Here is an 18747-nt window from a genome sequence, read left to right on the forward strand (position 1 = left end):
GCGTATCATATCACGGGGTTTGGATGCACTGGCGAAGTTTGCACTAACTCTCGAGGTGAGAAAGGGCAATGCACGGTACCGGAGAGGCTAGCAATGATGGAAGGGTGAGAGTGCGTATAATCCATGGACTCAACATTAGTCATAAAGAACTCACATACTTATTGCAAAAATCTATTGGTCATCGAAACAAAGTACTACGCGCATGCTCCTAGGGGGATAGATTGGTAGGAAAAGACCATCGCTCGTCCCCGACCGCCACTCATAAGGAAGACAATCAATAAACACCTCATGCTCCGACTTCGTTACATAACGATTCACCATACGTGCATGCTACGGGACTTGCAATCCTCAACACAAGTATTTCTCAATTTCACAATTACTGAACTAGCACGACTCTAATATCACCATCTTTATATCGCAAAACTATTGCAAGGAATCAAACATATCATATTCAGTGATCTACAAGTTTTATGTAGGATTTTATGACTAACCATGTGAATGACCAGTTCCTGTCATCTCTCTAAATAGATAAAAGTGAAGCAAGAGAGTTTAATTCTTTCTACAAAAGATGTTCCCACGCTCTAACAAGTATAAGTGAAGTAAAAGAGCATTCTACAAATGGCGGTTGTCTAAGTGAAGAGAAACAGGCAATCCAACTTCAAATGATATAAGTGAAGCACATGAAGCATTCTATAAAGCCATACTCAAAAGATATAAGTGAAGTGCAAAGAGCATTCTATAAACCAATCAAGGACTATCTCATACCAGCATGGTGCATAAAATAAAAAGGGAAAACTAAAGCAAAAGACGCTCCAAGACTTGCACATATCGCATGAACGAAACGAATCTGAAAACATACCGATATTTGTTGAAGAAAGAGGGGATGCCTCCCCAGCATCCCCAAGCTTAGATGCTTGAGTCTCCTTGAATATTTACTTGGGGTGCCTCGGGCATCCCCAAGCTTGAGCTCTTGCCTCTCTTCCTTCTTCTCACATCGAAACCTTCTCAATCATCGAACTTCATCCACACAAAACTTCAGCAGAAAACTCGGTAATATCCGTTAGTATAATAAAGTAAATCACTACTCTAAGTACTGTTGCAAACCAATTCATATTTTGTTTTTGCATTGTGTCTACTGTAATATAACTTTTTCATGGCTTAATCCACTGATATAAATTGATAGTTTCATCAAAATAAGCAAACGATGCATCAAAAACAGAATCTGTCTAAAACAGAACAGTATGTAGAAATCTGAACATTCACCATATTTATGATACTTGAAAAATTCTGCGAAAATTAGAAAAAATAAAAAATTTGTACATAAATACAGTGCAAAAAGAATCAGAACTATTTGACGTCCAGTAAAAAACTAAAATTCATGCACTACAGCCAAAGTTTCTGTCCTGCACCGCACAAACCAACAAGCATCGTAAACATCCTAAAGGCAAACCTTGGCACATTATTTTTATAATACAATGGAATTGTACAAGGGGATAATTATTTTTGTTGAAAAGTTTCTGTAATCAAGATTCACATAGTTTCCGTGAGCATTAACAAAGTTCAAGGAGCTCTCCCACTTCAACAATGCTTGTCTTTCTCACTTTCACTTTCCTTTTTGAAAAGTTTTGGGTTCCCCTCTTTATTTTTTTTTAAACTATATGAAAGCACTCAACAGAAATAAATGACTCTCTAAAACTTCTGGGTTGTCTCCCTGGCAGCGCTTTCTTTAAAGCCATTAAGCTAGGCATATAGTGCTCAAGTAGTGAATCCACCCGGATCCCAAGGTATATCAAAGCCAATTTTAATTAGCAATGATTTGTAATTTAGTAGTGAGCACAAAGCAACATATATCATGTAATGACAAAGTCTAACTCTCTTCCTATGCATCGGCATGTCATAAAAGGACAATTCATGCACACCTAGTAAAGGCCAATGCATAGTATAAACAGTTTCTTGCAATTTTATCGTGTTGGAGACATAGAGAGGTGGAGATATAGTTCCTATCTCATAATAATTGCAAGTAGGAGCAGCAAGCACATGCCTATTATATCTATCAAAATCATCATGTGCAACACTAAAAGGCAACCCATCAATGTAATCCTTAATAAGTGCGAACTTCTCCGATATAGTGTAGTTTGGAGAATTCAAAAAGATAATAGGACTATCATGCATGGGTGCAATAGCAACAATTTCATGTTTAACATAAGGAACTATAGCAAGTTCATATCCATAAGCATAATTCATATTGGCATCTTGGCCACAAGCATAGTAAGCATCATCAAAAAGGGATATTTCAAGAGAATCAACGGGATCATAACAATCATCATAGCAATCATCCTTCGGTAAGCACGAAGGGGAACTAAACAATGTATGATTTGAAGAGTTACTCTCATTAGAAGGTGGGCACGGGTGATCAATCCGCTCTTCCTCCTTTTGTTCTTCGCTCTCCTCCTCATCTTTTTCATCCAATGAGCTCACAGTTTCATCAATTTCTTCTTCCATAGATTCCTGCAAAATATTAGTCTCTTCTTGGATAGTGGAGTAGTTCTCAATATATGATTTAATATAAGCATTAGAATCATAATTATCATAGCAATATTTAAGTATGGCAAAATTTTCAGATTCATAAAGAGTAGCACCATACTTTTCAATCAAAGAAGCAATTTCATAAGCACCCGTAAAAGCAACAAATTCTTCAATTTGTTGAACATCATAGTAACTATAAACACCCTTACCATACGAAGATAAGATTCCATTATCAATAAACTCACATTGGTAGGGAAGGTGTTTCTTAGGGTTTTCAGAACAACAAGTAAAATCATAATAATAGCATAAATTCCAAGCATAGCATTGCAAACGATGAATTTGATCCAATAAACGTTTCTCTTTTTCAGCTATACGGTGTCTCACATAACAAGCATGCTCATCTAAAGATTTTCCCTCAACTAAGCTAGTTGGGGTTTCAGCACGAGCACATAGGGATCGAAGATGATCCAAGTAATAAGCTTCAGCAGTGTGATAGATTTTAAGTGGTTCTTCAACCATTCGTTAAGTAGGTACAACTAATTTTTTTGGTATTTTTCGTTTCCTACCCATAACTAAAGATAGAAAACAACTAATAAAAAAAAATAAAAAATTACTTAGTGATAAAGAAAACAAGCACACACGAGAATATTCACCCCACGCTATTGCTCCCCGGCAACGGCGCCAGAAAAAGGTCTTGATAACCCACAAGTATAGGGGATCGCAATAGTTTTCGATAAGTAAGAGTGTCGAACCCAACGAGGTAAAGGTAGAACAAATATTCCCTCAAGTTCTATCGACCACCGATACAACTCTACGCACGCTTGACGTTCGCTTTACCTAGAACAAATATGAAACTATAAGTACTTTGTAGGTGTTTTTGGGTAAGCTTGCAAGAAAGTAAAGAGCACGTAAATAAAAGCTAGGGGCTGTTTAGATGAAGACACAACTAAGTTAGTTTTAGTAGGGGGCTTTTGTCAACAAGAAAGTTATTTGTCCCTACGCAATCGATAACTAGACCGGTAATCATTATTGCAATTTTATTTGAGGGAGAGGCATAAGCTATATTTTCTCTACTTGGATCATATGCACTTATGATTGGAACTCTAGCAAGCATCCACAACTACTAAAGATTCATTAAGGTAAAACCCAACCATAGCATTGAAGTATCAAGTCCCCTTTATCCCATACGCAAAAAACCTACTTACTTGGGTCTGTGCTTCTGTCACTCACGCCACCCACCATAAGCAAATCATGAACATATTACAAACCCTACAGCAGGAATCCCTCACGCTTACACGACACGGAGAGCACCATAGGACAGCACCAATAATAAAACATACAACTCAAACCAATCACGATCATCAAATAGCCATTAGGACAAAACAGATCTACTCAAACATCATAGGATAGCCATACATCATTGGGAAATAATATATAGCGTTGAGCACCATGTTTAGGTAGAGATTACAGCGGGTGAGAGGTTACACCGCTGCATAGAGGGGGAAGAGTTGGTGGTGATGGCGGTGAAGTTGTAGGTGAAGATCGCGGTGATGATGATGGCCCCCGGTGGCACTCCGGCGCCACTGGAAGCGAGGGGGAAGAGCCCCCCTCCTTCTTCTTCTTCTTCTTCTTCCTTGACCTTCTCCCTAGATGGGAGAAGGGTTTCCCCTCTGGTCCTTGTCTCCCATGGCATGGGAGGGGCGAGAGCCCCTCCGAGATTCGATCTATCTCTCTGTTTCTGCGTTCTCTTCTAGCTCTGTTTCACCGTTTCGTGTATATATGGAGATCCGTAACTCCGATTGGCCTGAAACCTTCGCCGTGATTTTTTTCCGAATATTAGCTTTCTTGCGGCAAAAGAAGAGCGTCAACCGCCTTACGGTGGGCTCACGAGGGTAGGGGCGCGCCCTAAGGGGGGGCGCCCCCTGCCTCGTGACCACCTCGGGCACTGGTTCGCGTTGATTTTCCTTCCAAATTTTTCATATTTTCCAAAAATAAGCTCCGTCCGTTTTTATCCCGTTTGGACTCCATTTGATATGGATATTCTGCGAAACCAAAAACATGCAACAAACAGGAACTGGCACTGGGCACTGGATCAATATGTTAGTCCCAAAAAAAAGTATAAAAAGTTGCCAAAAAGTATATGGAAGTTGTAGAATATTGGCATGGAACAATCAAAAATTATAGATACGACGGAGACGTATCAACAGTCTATCTTAAAGGAGTTGCGTGTGAAGAGGTCTCAGGCTCCATGCTTATGGTGTGATAACCTTGGTGCCACCTACCTGTCTGCAAATCCAGTGTTTCATGCCAGAACAAAACACATTGAGATAGATTTTCATTTTGTCAGAGAAAGAGTTGCTGATAAACTCCTGGACATTCATTTAATCCATTCATCGGATCAAGTGGCAGATGGGTTTACAAAAGCCTTGCCTACATGGAGTTTTGAAGACTTCAAGCATAATCTCAACTTGATGAAGTTGTGCTTAAGGGAGGGTGTCAAACAAGGCGTATATGTGCAGGACTTGTGTATTTTCGTGGAGATCAACATAGATATGTAGAGAGGTTGTTAGGCCCGACTGTCATTTCTTTTCGGTTGTAACTAGCTTAGTCTTATCTCTTCTATTCTTCTCCTCCAAGTTGTACTCCCGATTCTCTCTCAACCGTATGTATGCGCTATCAGGGATCCTGCGCCCCTGCCTATAACATGCAACACTTCCCCTCACATCAAGGTAAGACGTTTTCGCTCATCGCACAAGTTAGACCCTTGACATTTTTCTCATAGGGAAATACGATTATTCAATTAAAAATTGGCTGAAAACCATATATATATATTTCCCTCTTGTACCATACTTGCATTGTACTATGGACATGTTTACTGCTTCCCCTAGTGCTGCACAGGCTTGCGACAAACCATCAAGTGCCATACAACATTGAATGATTTACATATACAGTAACGGCGGAAAATGCAGGTTAGGATAGTCTGTGCAGTGGCATTTCACAGTAGAAGATGACATCTGATGATAAGGAGTCATGGACTCAGTATCACAATATCATATGCTTAACCAACAGAGCAGCGGTAGACTAAAAAGGTGAGAAATGGCACGAGGCACTAACCAGGAAAAGGTCTGAGGAGCGATAACGATGGCGCTCGTCGTCAATCAGGGAGCATTGGATTGGACTGGATGGGCAATGGATGAGCGGCTGGGTCTACGGAAGTAGCAGAGTAGGTCGATCACGGCCAGGACGGCGGCAGGGCGACGCGGCGACGTCCGCATCCGCGGACTCTGATCTAGGCAGTGTTCTATTGCCTGCGGTGCAGTAAATGCGGCGTACAGGCTGGCCTCCCACTCCCCGTTGCTTCTACGGCGGCTGCTGGAAGGCCCCCATGGATATCGATCTCGCCCTGACGATGGACGGAAAGGGAATTTCTGGGGAGTATCCTGGAGGAAAAGGGAATTTATGGGGAGTATCCATGGATCGCGACCTCGTAAGAAAAACTATTTTTTTCATTAAAAGGCAGAGTAGTTTCTACCTTATGCATTCAAAACGGGCGAAAACCCGGATGACCAAAGTCATTTACATGAAGGTGATGTTAACGCCGCACAACTGGTGCAATAGGCCATCACCAAACCTTTGGTAGTAGACAAGAGGTAGGAGAGAGGGTACAGGTTGCTAGGTAGTAGCTAAAGCCATTGTCCAAACTAGAAGGCGCTGCCGATCAGTTTCAGGAGCCTATAGGGCTCCATAACCTGAGCAGGCCAGTGATCACGTTGAAGACGTGTCTTTCTTGCCAAAGGGATGCATGGAAAACTCGGGCATTCCTTGCGTTCCAGATGGTAACCGTGCATGCCGCGAAGAGAATGTGCCATAGCTTGCCGTGCAGGGTCCTTGGTTGTTCTCAGCATAGAAAAAATTCAGGTTCAGCAGAGGATGTGGCTAAATCATGCAGCCCGACTTGCACCAAAGGGCGTGCGCTAGCTTGCATCTGAGTAGAATGTGATTCATCGTCTCCGCAGCTGGGCATAGGTCACAACCATTGTGAGATACTACTTTGTCCCAATGCTTCCTAGGCATATTATCCCTAGTGTTATGCCTGTCCCTGAGTGCAATCCATAGAAAAATACGGTGTTTGTGTGGGATTACCATGTCCCAGATGTAGCAAGTCGTTGTGTGATTTGATCCTCTGAAGCTGAGCAGCTTGTAAAAATAGGCAGTGCTAAGACTCTTGTCATCCAATATCGGCATTTTGGTGTCTGGCGTATCATGTTGAGGGTGCACATTGCTCAGGATCTCAGTTAGTATTGCCAGCTCTTGTGTGGCCATGGGGGAGAGGTTTGGGTGAAGCTGGAGGTTCCACTCCCCGTCTCAGAATTGTGAAGCAGCTATGCAGAACGGGGACATAGAGAAAGTGAAGAGCGTCGGACAGGAAGTGGCAAGCCTACCGTAGTCGAGCCAGAGGTCGTGCCAGAACGTAATTCCTCGGCCATTCCCTAGCTTGCATTTGGAAGCCTCCATGACCAGCTGGATCGCGTTTTGGAAACCCCTCCAAATGGCAGTGTCCTGACTATGAGGAGACCAAGAGATTTCCTTATGTCAGTATTTCCGTGCAAACCAATCATAACATGGCGCTGCTTCCTGTTGTTGCACCTTTGCCATGAATTTGCAAACCAGGGCCTTGTTTTGTGCTGCTAGGTCTCTCACTCCAAGACCTCCATTTTCTTTTGGTAGCGCGACCACATCCCATGCGACTAGGCAATGACCGCCTGCAGCCCGGTTCTTCCCTTGCCAAAGGAAGCCCCTCAAAATCTGCTCAACCTTTTCTAGCGATTGTTTGGTTCATAGGAAACAACCCATGAATTAGTTTGTTATCGCCGCCAGACTGCATTGATCAAGGCCGAGAGCAGAGGCTGTCGGCGCAAGAGCGAGGGAGGATGCAGTTTAGCTGAATGGTGGGCCCAACGAAGTGAGCGGGTGTGTCGGGTTGGGTGGGCCCAGTGTAACGGTCCGGGTTGGAGAAGCAAGGGTGGATCGTTTGTCCAATAGCACTAGAGGCGACGAAGGGCAAATTAATATCTGGAGAAAATTAAGTTTCGGCGAAAACCTAATATCATGTGAAAACTATTGTAGTACTTTAACTTTTCGAAAAAATAGATTAATTCTCGAAATGGATTTGTATGGTAATATAGAACATGACCCTCTTACATGAGATGTAGACAGATGTATGTCTAGTTAGACTTTTTTTTTACAATGGAAGGGCCTAGAATGGCCCAGTACTGCACTAAAAGAGTGGTTTGGCAGTACAACTCATCACAAGATTCAAATTAAACACAAAACTACAATATAATCGTTGAAGATTTGTTCTGGTTTCCGGGCACGATTCCTTTCTTCCATCATACCCATGAATTTCTTCCATCATACCAATGAATTGGAAGAATCCTCCATAAGTAACAACTTGTTGTTGCTGCAGGTACTTCAACTCTGGTTGCATATATATGTTGCCGCCTCCTACTCTTCCCGATTCTTACTTGAATCTTTCTGATGCTATCTACGCATCTCTTACTCACTCGTTTCCATCCCCTCTAGAATTGTGACATAAAGAAAGAACTCAACGGCACAACATGCATATGTACATCTGATAACCCTCAACCATAAGGGATCGAGATAGTCTTCGCGGGTAAGAATAACCCAATTTATTGATTCGACACACGGGGAGCCAAAGAGTATTTATAAGCTTTGACAGTTGAGTTGTCAATTCAACTACACCTGAAATATACTTACTTGCAACAAAAGATAAGTGGTAACAGTGATATGATAGTGATGATAGTGATAGTAAAAGTAAACAGCAAAAGTAAATAGCAAAAATAGCAACTAGTGACCAGCAGGATTTAAAACACTGTAGGCTAGGGAGACGGATGGTTGGGCGCTGCATGGATGAGATATATCATGATTCCAACTTGGGGCAAGGCACACGGAAAAGTAATGATCATCTAGGCAAATATCAAACATTAGGCATGTATCCCGTAGGTAGTTGTACGTGCTTGCAATAAGAACTTGCACAACATCTTTTGTCCTACCATCCCGCTACGAACGGGGCCAAAAGGAACTTATGGAGATTAAGGTGCTCCTGTCAAAGAGCACCGGAACAAAGCAATAAACTCAATGGATACATGTAATCCTCAAACTACGGACCATCCCCTTTGGTGTCCCAAGGTGTCACTTTTGGGATCGCCGGTTCCGAACCGTAATAGGTGCAAACAACTCATAGATAGGATTAAGAACACAAATATATTCATGCAAACACATATGGTTCAGATCTGAAATCATGGCACTCGGGCCCTAAGTGACAAGCATTAAGAATAACGAGTTGAAACAAAGATGATAAACACCATAGTAGATGATAGGCAACATGCCCCCAACGATCTGACAAACTATTACATGATCTAACTCATCCAATCCCTACCATCCCCTTCGCCTACAGCAGGGGATTACTCACACATGGAGGGAGAAGTCATGGAGGGATGATGGAGTGGTGATGATGATGACGATGGCGACGATCTCCCCTCTCCGGAGGCCAAATCAGCCTCCAGATTAGCCCTCCCGAGGAAGAACAGAGGGTGGCGGCGGCTCCGTGACGAAAACTGGGAAAAGAACTTCTGATCTAGAATTTCTCCGTCACGAGCTAAAATACGGGTCGAAGTAGGGCACCAGGGGAGGTGGGGCCCACCCAGGCGACCCCCCGGCGCGGCCAGGGGGTGGGCCGCGCCAGCTGGGCGCCTGGGGCCCCCCTGGCCCCCCTCTGGCCCCTCTTCTGGCTCCGGGTTCCTTCGGGTGCGTGGATTTTCTGTGATTTTTTGTGGAGTTTTCTGAGATACCTAAAAATCCGTTTTTCTGCACACAATAAAACCATACAGGCAGCTCTGCTGAAAACAGCGTCAGTCCGGGTTAGTTTAGTTCAAATCATGCAAGAATGAGGTCAAAACAATATCAAACGTGTTTGGAAAAGTAGATACGTTTGAGACGTATCAACTCCCCCAAGCTTAGCATATTGCTTGTCCTCAAGCAATTCAGTTCAACGAACTGGACGCGACAAAGAAAACTTTGACAAACTCTTTTGTTTCATTAGATGTATATAAGCATGTACTACGAAAAGAGTCTAGCAAGTATTGAAACAGTACTATGAGGACAATGCACGGAGCAATCCTTCTTTCAAGTGACCAATCAGAAATACCTAAAAGTAAATAATATATTACTAAAAATCAAGACAAGATTACTTCGCACATAGCTTGAGCATATTAGGGTGGTATCTCGCTAGCCTCCATGAGTGAAGCAAAACATAAATGCAGAAACTCCTCCAGAGTTTTAAAGGAGACTAGAACTAAGAATTTCAGAATGAATAATATCACAAGCATGCAGAAGACAATGTAATACTTTGGGACAATGCACATTACACTCAGAATGACAATTATGCTCTCCTAGTTGGTGCTTTGAAGAAAGAAGGTGGAGACTCTCGAACCGTGGAATTTTATGGCGAGGTTGAAAACCCGTGGTCGGAAACAAAAACTAAACATGTACCAGAGCTCTTGGTTTTAAAAACAGAGGAGAAAAAATGTTTTTGAGAGGTGCATATTTCGTCAACGAATGCTAGCAGATAACTCAATCACTTCTTGAGCTGGACAAGTTTCGAGGAACGGCTCCCGCATGAGGACGATCACATCCTCTTAATCTCCTTTGTTTATCACTGCCAAAGTTTTCTGATTTCTCATGAACAAAGCGTGAAGGAAGGTTTGTTTGTTGTATTATCTTTTATGAGCCGGGCGCACTCTAAGCCAGCTCCTTCTCATATTAAGAGTTTGCACATTAGACATGCAATCCCGGGGTGAAACTTGTCCAACTTAAAAAGATCATGAATTAACTACTACTTCCTCATGAGCTAAAACAGAGGCACAAAAAGAGAAATGTTTTTGATTAATTTTGAGATGGTACACGAAAGTCTTCGTTAGGAATGGCAGGTAAATACCATGTATAGGCAGGTATGGTGGACTCATATGGCATAACTGGTTTTAAAGATTTTGGATGCACAAGCAGTCAGTCCGCTTAGTACAGGTGGAGGTTAGCAAAAGACTGGGAAGCGACCAACTAGAGAGCAATAACGGTCATAATCATGCAGAGCGACCAAGCAACATTGAATCGGGCATGAAAGTGATATAACTATTCTGAAACTCAAAGATCATCAAGGCAGAGCAGACTTTTTAGTCTTAAACATGTGTAAACATGTGCCAAGTCAATCCAAAAATTCTCCAAAGGGAAATACCACCTTAGTATACCAGACTATGAACAGTGCAATGCATGTAAATCATTTCAATAGCACATTATATACTCTAGCTATTCGAGACTAGCCACAAGGAAAGCATGAACCACTGGAAGAGCATTGTAAACATAGCACTATGTCGCTACAAGCTGGTCTCTAGATCATAAGTACAGGCATATGTACAAAAGTAGAAACAAGAAGAGTTCATACCGGTCTTCCTTGTTGCTTCCCTTCAGTCGATCTTCGTCATTACTGCCTCGTCACTTGCACGATCGAACGTAGGAAATATAATTAAACGCCATTACGGACTCGAGCTGAACTCTGAAAATAAAGCAAACTAAAGAGAGAAAGGAAATCTTTTTGGATTATTTCAAAAGTTGAACGAAAGCAAAAGAAAGAGAAAATCTTTTTGTTGTTTTTGCAAAGGGAGAAATAATAAATAGGAACGGGCAAAAACCTCGAAAAGATCAAAGCGAATAAAACGGATAACACACTGGAAAAGTGAGAGGCGCACGTACTCCCCCAAGCTTAGGATTTTGGCCTAAGTTTGTAGCAGCTACTGCCCCCAGGAGCCTCCTGCTCCGGGGGAACAATGGTGAGTCCAAGGATCGTAGAAGGATGATGGCGCGTACACCGAACTCCTCGGAGTCTCCCACGAGGAAGGGTCCGTGCGCCAAGCAGAGGAAGACCCTTCACCAAACTCGGTGGCGGTTTCTTCCTGAAAAGGTGGTAACTCACCGTGTTCCTCCTCGTCAGGCACAACCCCCTCCGTGGGGTTATGAAACTGATGCTGGGCCATGAACTCATCGAACTGGATAACATCAAAGGACCATCCGTTCCTGCGAGAAAAATCAAACAAAAGAGGTGCAGGTAGACGGATCTCGCGTTCCGCGGTAGTTCCGAAACGCAAGATATAAACAAGATTATCAAGTTCAGAAGCCATGGTAACAAACTTATAACTTTTCATAGCAGCAAGATCAAAGCTTAAATAAGTAAAAGGATTATCATCCGGGTGTGGGGTGCCTCCCAGATGTTCAAAGATAAGTGTGGAATAAACGCCACCATATAAGTCTCCCTTGTTACCGTTCATAGCAAGGCGTCGAGCAATTAAGGCACCCAGATTATAATCAGACCTCCCTGAGAGGGCTGCTGCCAGGATAGCAATATCCGGCGCAGAAGTGTTGCTCGTGTTATCACGAGCTAACACCCCTCTAGCAATATAATATGCAAAATACCTGAGGTGAGGGAACAAGATGCTGGAGATCTTTGACCGACGAATATCCCTCGTATCCATGCTGCAGAGAGAGTTGAAGACGGTTTTCAGCTCGGAGGGCTGAGAGGCCATCCTAGCCGTCCTCCCAACGTTCGGCACACCTATTATTTCACAAAACTTCCCCAAGGTCATGGTGATAAGATCATTGTAAATTTTAAACTCAATAGCACCTGAATCAGGATTATATCTAAAACTGTTAATGAAACTGGAGGTGAGTTTTTGATACTAAGTAACACGGCACGTGACGAGCCGTGTCAAACCTGCATTAGCACAAAGATTATAAAACTCATCCTTGATTCCCGCAGCTTCAAGGAATTCATCACATGGAAACCTCATAGCACGTGCTGGACTTGTGTCTTCCAACAACTCCAGGGGCACATGGTCTTCATTATAGCTCACCCTAGCAGTCGATGGTGAAGCTGCGGCTCTAGTAACTCGATCGGAGTGTGCGGGCATCCTCTTCTCAAGCCACCCCTTTGCCCTTCCTAACAAACTCATTTCTGAAATTTTTGACAAATTACAAAAACAAGGATTAAAACAAGGTGAGTTGAGGCAAACTACTCAACTCACTTGCCCAAGGCATAAACTTGCATCAAAGCTTGGAAAATAACTTTCTACACATGCATGCAAGCTCATCTATACAGCACCAAGAACTACTAAATACTCACAAATGAAGCCACCGATCAGAAATCTAATTGGAGGGGTGGAGGAGTCACATACCAGGGAGTATTTGTTCAAAATCTCAGCTCAAATGATAGGCTGTAGAGAGAGATCGAAGAATCGCCTCCAAGAGCAACAAGAACGCAAGAACAAGTGCAGAACTCGCGTTTTTGGAGAGAAAGAGAGAGAGAGGAAGAAGACTTACCTAGAGGGGGGCCTTGTGGGCCCCAGGCGCCCTGTGGGCGCGGCCAGGGGGCAGGCCGTGCCAGCTGGCCGCCTGGGCCACTGGTGAGTCCCCCTAGCTGGCCCCAGGCACCTCTGGGTCACTCCCGACATGGAATTTTTTTTTATTTTCCGGAATTTTTCTGAAAACTTCACTGTTGAAAATTTTTCGAAGTTCAAAAAGCTGCAAGACTTTCTGAAAACTTAAAGCAGTGATTAGTATTGTGAAGCTTCAAAACATAAACATTTGGTACAACAAAGAGAGTAAAGACTAAAATAAATGAAAACATAACAAGCTCAACTTTTTATCTATATAAATCACGTTTATTAGTAAGGTTGATCAAGTCTTACCAACAAACAAGCGATATATAGAGCAAAAAGTCTCACCTCTTACGACGTAATTACTGAACCTTTACTTTGATGGGCATTGTCCCCACCATAATAGTTTTGTATTTGTGGTGCACATGTAGTGGACAGTCCCATTCTCCAATCTTCACGGTCTGAATATTTTCTATAGAGTTGAGGCCATGCCTCCTGTCGGTCTTCTTTGGAAAATACACCGTGTGTTCTTTATCATTCACATTGAAGGTAACCTTTCCTTTATTGCAATCAATAATAGCACCTGCGGTGTTAAGAAAAGGTCTACCAAGAATAATGGACATGCTCCCATCCTCGGGCATGCCAAGCACAACAAAATCAGTAAGAATCAAACAATTAGCAACTTTTACGGGAACATCCTCACAAATACCTATCGGAACGGCAATTGACTTGTCAGCCATCTGAAGAGAGATATCTGTAGGAATTAGTTTCTCTAAACAAAGCCTCTTGTAGAGAGAGAGAGAGGCATAACACTCACTCCTGCTCCAAGATCACACAAAGCAGTCTTGACATAATTATTCTTTATGGAGCAAGGAATGGTGGGAATACCTGGATCACCGAGCTTCTCAGGAATCTTGCCACTGAAAGAGTAGTTAGCAAGCATAGTAGATATTGCTTCATTAGGATTTTTTCTTTTATTAGTGACAATATCTTTCATATATTTCGAATAAGGAGGTAACTTAATAGCATCAGCCAAAGGGATTTGAAGAAAAAGAGGCTTAATCCACTCACAGAACTTATTGTAATGCTCTTCTTCTTTAGATTTGAGAGATTTACCTGGAAAGGGCATGGGTTTCTACACCCATGGTTCTCTTTCCTTCCCATGTTTTCTTGCGATGAAGTCTTCTTTAGTGTACCTCTTACATTTGTTAGGTGCTTCTTCTTCTCGAACTTCAGGCGGATCATTCTTCTCATTATCCTTATCTTCAGGTTCAGCACGGTCTTCAGTCTCAGCATCGGAGATAGATACACTGTTGGGATCAACAGCTGGCTCTTCATCTGTAATAGGATCATTGGAATTGTCAGTCTCCTTATGTTTCTTTTTCATCTTTTTTGGAGAGCCAACAATTACCTCTTCCTGCATTTGAGAATCTTGCTCGATTCTCCTCGGATGCCCCTCTGGATAGAGAGGATCTTGAGTGCTAGTTCCTCCTCGGGTCTTAATCCCGAAGGCCTGCAAATCATCTTGTTTGGCATTGTTAGCAAGCAAATCTTTTTGCACATTAGAAATTTGTTCAAGCTGAGTTTGAACCATATGAAAATGTTTCACAAGACATTGAACATCATTAACCGTTCTACCTAGAACATCAAGCAAACTTTTGATAGCAAGGGAATTATCATGCAACTGACTTTGTATCCTCTCATTAAAATGATTTTGTTTCATAATAAAATTATCAAACTCATCTAAACATTGATCAGGAGGCTTACCATGAGGGATGTCACTTGCGTTGAAATCTAAAAGAGAGTGTACCTCTACCATAGGAGGGTGAGTGGTAGGCTCACACAGCTTCTCAATAGGGGGTAGATTCTTCACGTCTTCAGTTTTAATACCTTTCTCTTTAATAGACTTCTTTGCTTCTCGCATATCTTTGGGGCTTAGAACAAACATGCCCCTCTTCTTTTGTGGTGGAGGTGGTTCAGGGGCTGACCAATCTTCATGGTTTTTGGCAATCCTGCCCATCAAATCTTCTGCATCTTCCCGTGTCCTTTTCCTGAAAACACAACCAGCACAACTGTCCAAATAGGACCTGGATTCATCAGTTAGACCAACATAGAATATATCGATTAATTCATTCTTAGGGACTTCATGTCCTGGTCTAGCCCGAATCAGACTGCAGTACCTCCCCCAAGCTTTAGGGAGGGACTCATCCTGCAACTGTTTAAAGTTATAAATTCTTTGTAAAGCAGCATGTTGCATGTGAGCAGGAAAGTACTTATCAACAAAAGAGTGAGCTAAGTCTTGAGGACTCTTAATGGAACCGCATGGGAGTGAATCATACCATGCTTTAGCACCTTCCTTCAAGGAGAAAGGAAGAAGCTTGGTCACATAAAAGTATCGTATCTTCTCATCTGTGGTAAACAGGCCACCCAACTTACCGAGTTTAGTCAGGTGTGCAATAGCATCATCATTTTCTCTGCCATAAAATGGGTCAGCTTCAACCATAGGTATAAGTGAAAGATCAACAGAGAAATCATAATCAGGATCATCAATGCATATAGGAGATGTAGCAAATTCAGGATCAGGAACGGTTTTGTTCTTCAAAGAGTGTTTTTCAAACAGTTTCTTAATAACTTCAGGGTCAGAGCCGGAAAACTCTGTCAATTCCCTGCATAAATCTTCATCAAGCATATAGTAATCATCATCAAGGATTCTCTCCTTGAGTTTACTCAAATCAGGATAATCGTAACTTTCACCAATAGGGTAGCGAGTAACAGGGATTTCAATTCCAGACTTTTTTGCAGCAGCAGCGATCTATTTCTCAAGAGCATAACCAAGTGAACTAATATCATCAAGAGTAGTAGAAACATCATCAAGAGTATCGGACATAATAACAGATTCAGTAGGAGCATCATGTGGTGGTGGTGAGGCAAACTTACTCATAACAGAAGGTGAATCAAGTGTAGCACTAGTGCTCAGAACAGTACCTCTTCTTGTAGTGGATAGTAAGATCGGAACCTTGGGGTCTCCTTTCTTACCCATAGCGGATGAAGTGCAGCAGGTAGGATACTTCAAGTAGACTCGTAAATATTGCTATGCTCCCCGGCAACGGCGCCAGAAAACGGTACTTGATAACCCTCAACCGTAAGGGATCGAGATAGTCTTCGCGGGTAAGAATAACCCAATTTATTGATTCGACACACGGGGAGCCAAAGAGTATTTATAAGCTTTGAGTTGTCAATTCAACTGCACCTGAAATATACTTACTTGCAACAAAAGATAAGTGGTAACAGTGATATGATGGTGATGATAGTGATAGTAAAAGTAAACAGCAAAAGTAAATAGCAAAAATAGCAACTAGTGACCAGCAGGATTTAAAACACTGTAGGCTAGGGAGACGGATGGTTGGGCGCTGCATGGATGAGATATATCATGATTCCAACTTGGGGCAAGGCACACGGAAAAGTAATGATCATCTAGGCAAATATCAAACATTAGGCATGTATCCCGTAGGTAGTTGTACGTGCTTGCAATAAGAACTTGCACAACATCTTTTGTCCTACCATCCCGCTACGAACGGGGCCAAAAGGAACTTATGGAGATTAAGGTGCTCCTGTCAAAGAGCACCGGAACAAAGCAATAAACTCAATGGATACATGTAATCCTCAAACTACGGACCATCCCCTTTGGTGTCCCAAGCTGTCACTTTTGGGATCGCCGGTTCCGAACCGTAATAGGTGCAGACAACTCATAGATAGGATTAAGAACACAAATATATTCATGCAAACACATATGGTTCAGATCTGAAATCATGGCACTCGGGCCCTAAGTGACAAGCATTAAGAATAACGAGTTGAAACAAAGATGATAAACACCATAGTAGATGATAGGCAACATGCCCCCAACAATCTGACAAACTATTACATGATCTAACTCATCCAATCCCTACCATCCCCTTCGCCTACAACAGGGGATTACTCACACATGGAGGGAGAAGTCATGGAGGGATGATGGAGTGGTGATGATGATGACGATGGCGACGATCTCCCCTCTCCGGAGGCCAAATCAGCCTCCAGATTAGCCCTCCCGAGGAAGAACAGAGGGTGGCGGCGGCTCCGCGACGAAAACTGGGAAAAGAACTTCTGATCTGGGATTTCTCCGTCACGAGCTAAAATACGGGTCGAAGTAGGGCACCAAGGGAGGTGGGGCCCACCCAGGCGACCCCCCGGCGCGGCCAGGGGGTGGGCCGCGCCAGCTGGGCGCCTGGGGCCCCCTGGCCCCCCTCTGGCCCCTCTTCTGGTTCCGGGTTCCTTCGGGTGCGTGGATTTTCTGTGATTTTTCGTGGAATTTTCTGAGATACCTAAAAATCCGTTTTTCTGCACACAATAAAACCATACAGGCAGCTCTGCTGAAAAAAGCGTCAGTCCGGGTCAGTTTAGTTCAAATCATGCAAGAATGAGGTCAAAACAATATCAAAAGTGTTTGGAAAAGTAGATACGTTTGAGACGTATCAACATCGAATTCAAACTTTCCTGTACAGATCTAGTCACAAAATAAAATCCAAGAAATCCAACTCAAACAAGTACCCATGTCATATATCACAGAATATTATAGTCTTTACTTATTTGCCCATAAATAGTACTCATGAGTAATCTCATGTACTGGACATAAACACTTATAATAGGTATAGTATATAATATGATCCTAGCTGCCAAAGTTATCACTTTTGTTTCCACTATTCCTATTCTCACCTTCTCTCGTGCTATTACCATTGGATTACCAATGAATACCCTGGTCAACACTATCGTTACGCCCGGTGCAATGGAACTCTACTACCGTGTAACATCGTGAGTTCCTCCGCCCACCACAATATATAGTACTGGATATAATTTCATTTAATGCGGTAAATAGATATTGTGAGTAAGGAATTTTGGAAGAATGCTTTTAAGCATAAACAATGGTCTGGTAACAAAAAGGTAGTGCAACTCGAGGCTCCTAGAAGCGTTGGTGCCTCGGGTTATCTAAGAAGCATATAGCCCGATAAGGACTAACATTCCAGAAACATGGCAAATATGCCTTTCGTGCTTAGGATGCTTAATGTTTTTCTTATCCGACAATTTAGTTTGATTTCCAAAAATAGTAGTAGGTTTTCAATTAATTGTTATTTTATTCTATACTTGAAAACGTAATGATCTATAGTATTTCTTACTTATTCATTGAATTAGTTTTATAAAATCCAGAATATTAGGTTAAGAATATTATGAATTTTTGTATAGTTCCTTAAATTTATTAAAAACTTATTTTAGGTTAAACCATTTTCTTGGTTAATTATATTTTTCTAGAAGACATGATATTATTTTTATCAACTCTATACTATTAAGTCAAGAATATTTTTCATTCTTATATAATTTCTAAATCTTTCTAAGTATCGATTTTGATTATAACCAATTATTCCAGTCACTGAATGGTTGCTTTATTTACATATAATTATATGTTACCAAAAAATATGGAAATACTTTCATTAATCAATAATATTGTTTTAAAAATATTACTGGCTATTATATAATTTATATACTCTTTTAAATATTTACCATAGATTGAATTATTATTTTTCTTATTTGTTTAACAAATTGTTCTATGATAATTGAATAAAAATGTTGGAACCATCTTTTACTAAATTAAGTATGCTTTTTTGAAGATGATGAACATTTTTATATAATC

This window comes from Triticum aestivum, chromosome 2A (genome assembly GCF_018294505.1).
Source record: "Triticum aestivum cultivar Chinese Spring chromosome 2A, IWGSC CS RefSeq v2.1, whole genome shotgun sequence".
NCBI classification, from domain to species: domain Eukaryota; kingdom Viridiplantae; phylum Streptophyta; class Magnoliopsida; order Poales; family Poaceae; genus Triticum; species Triticum aestivum.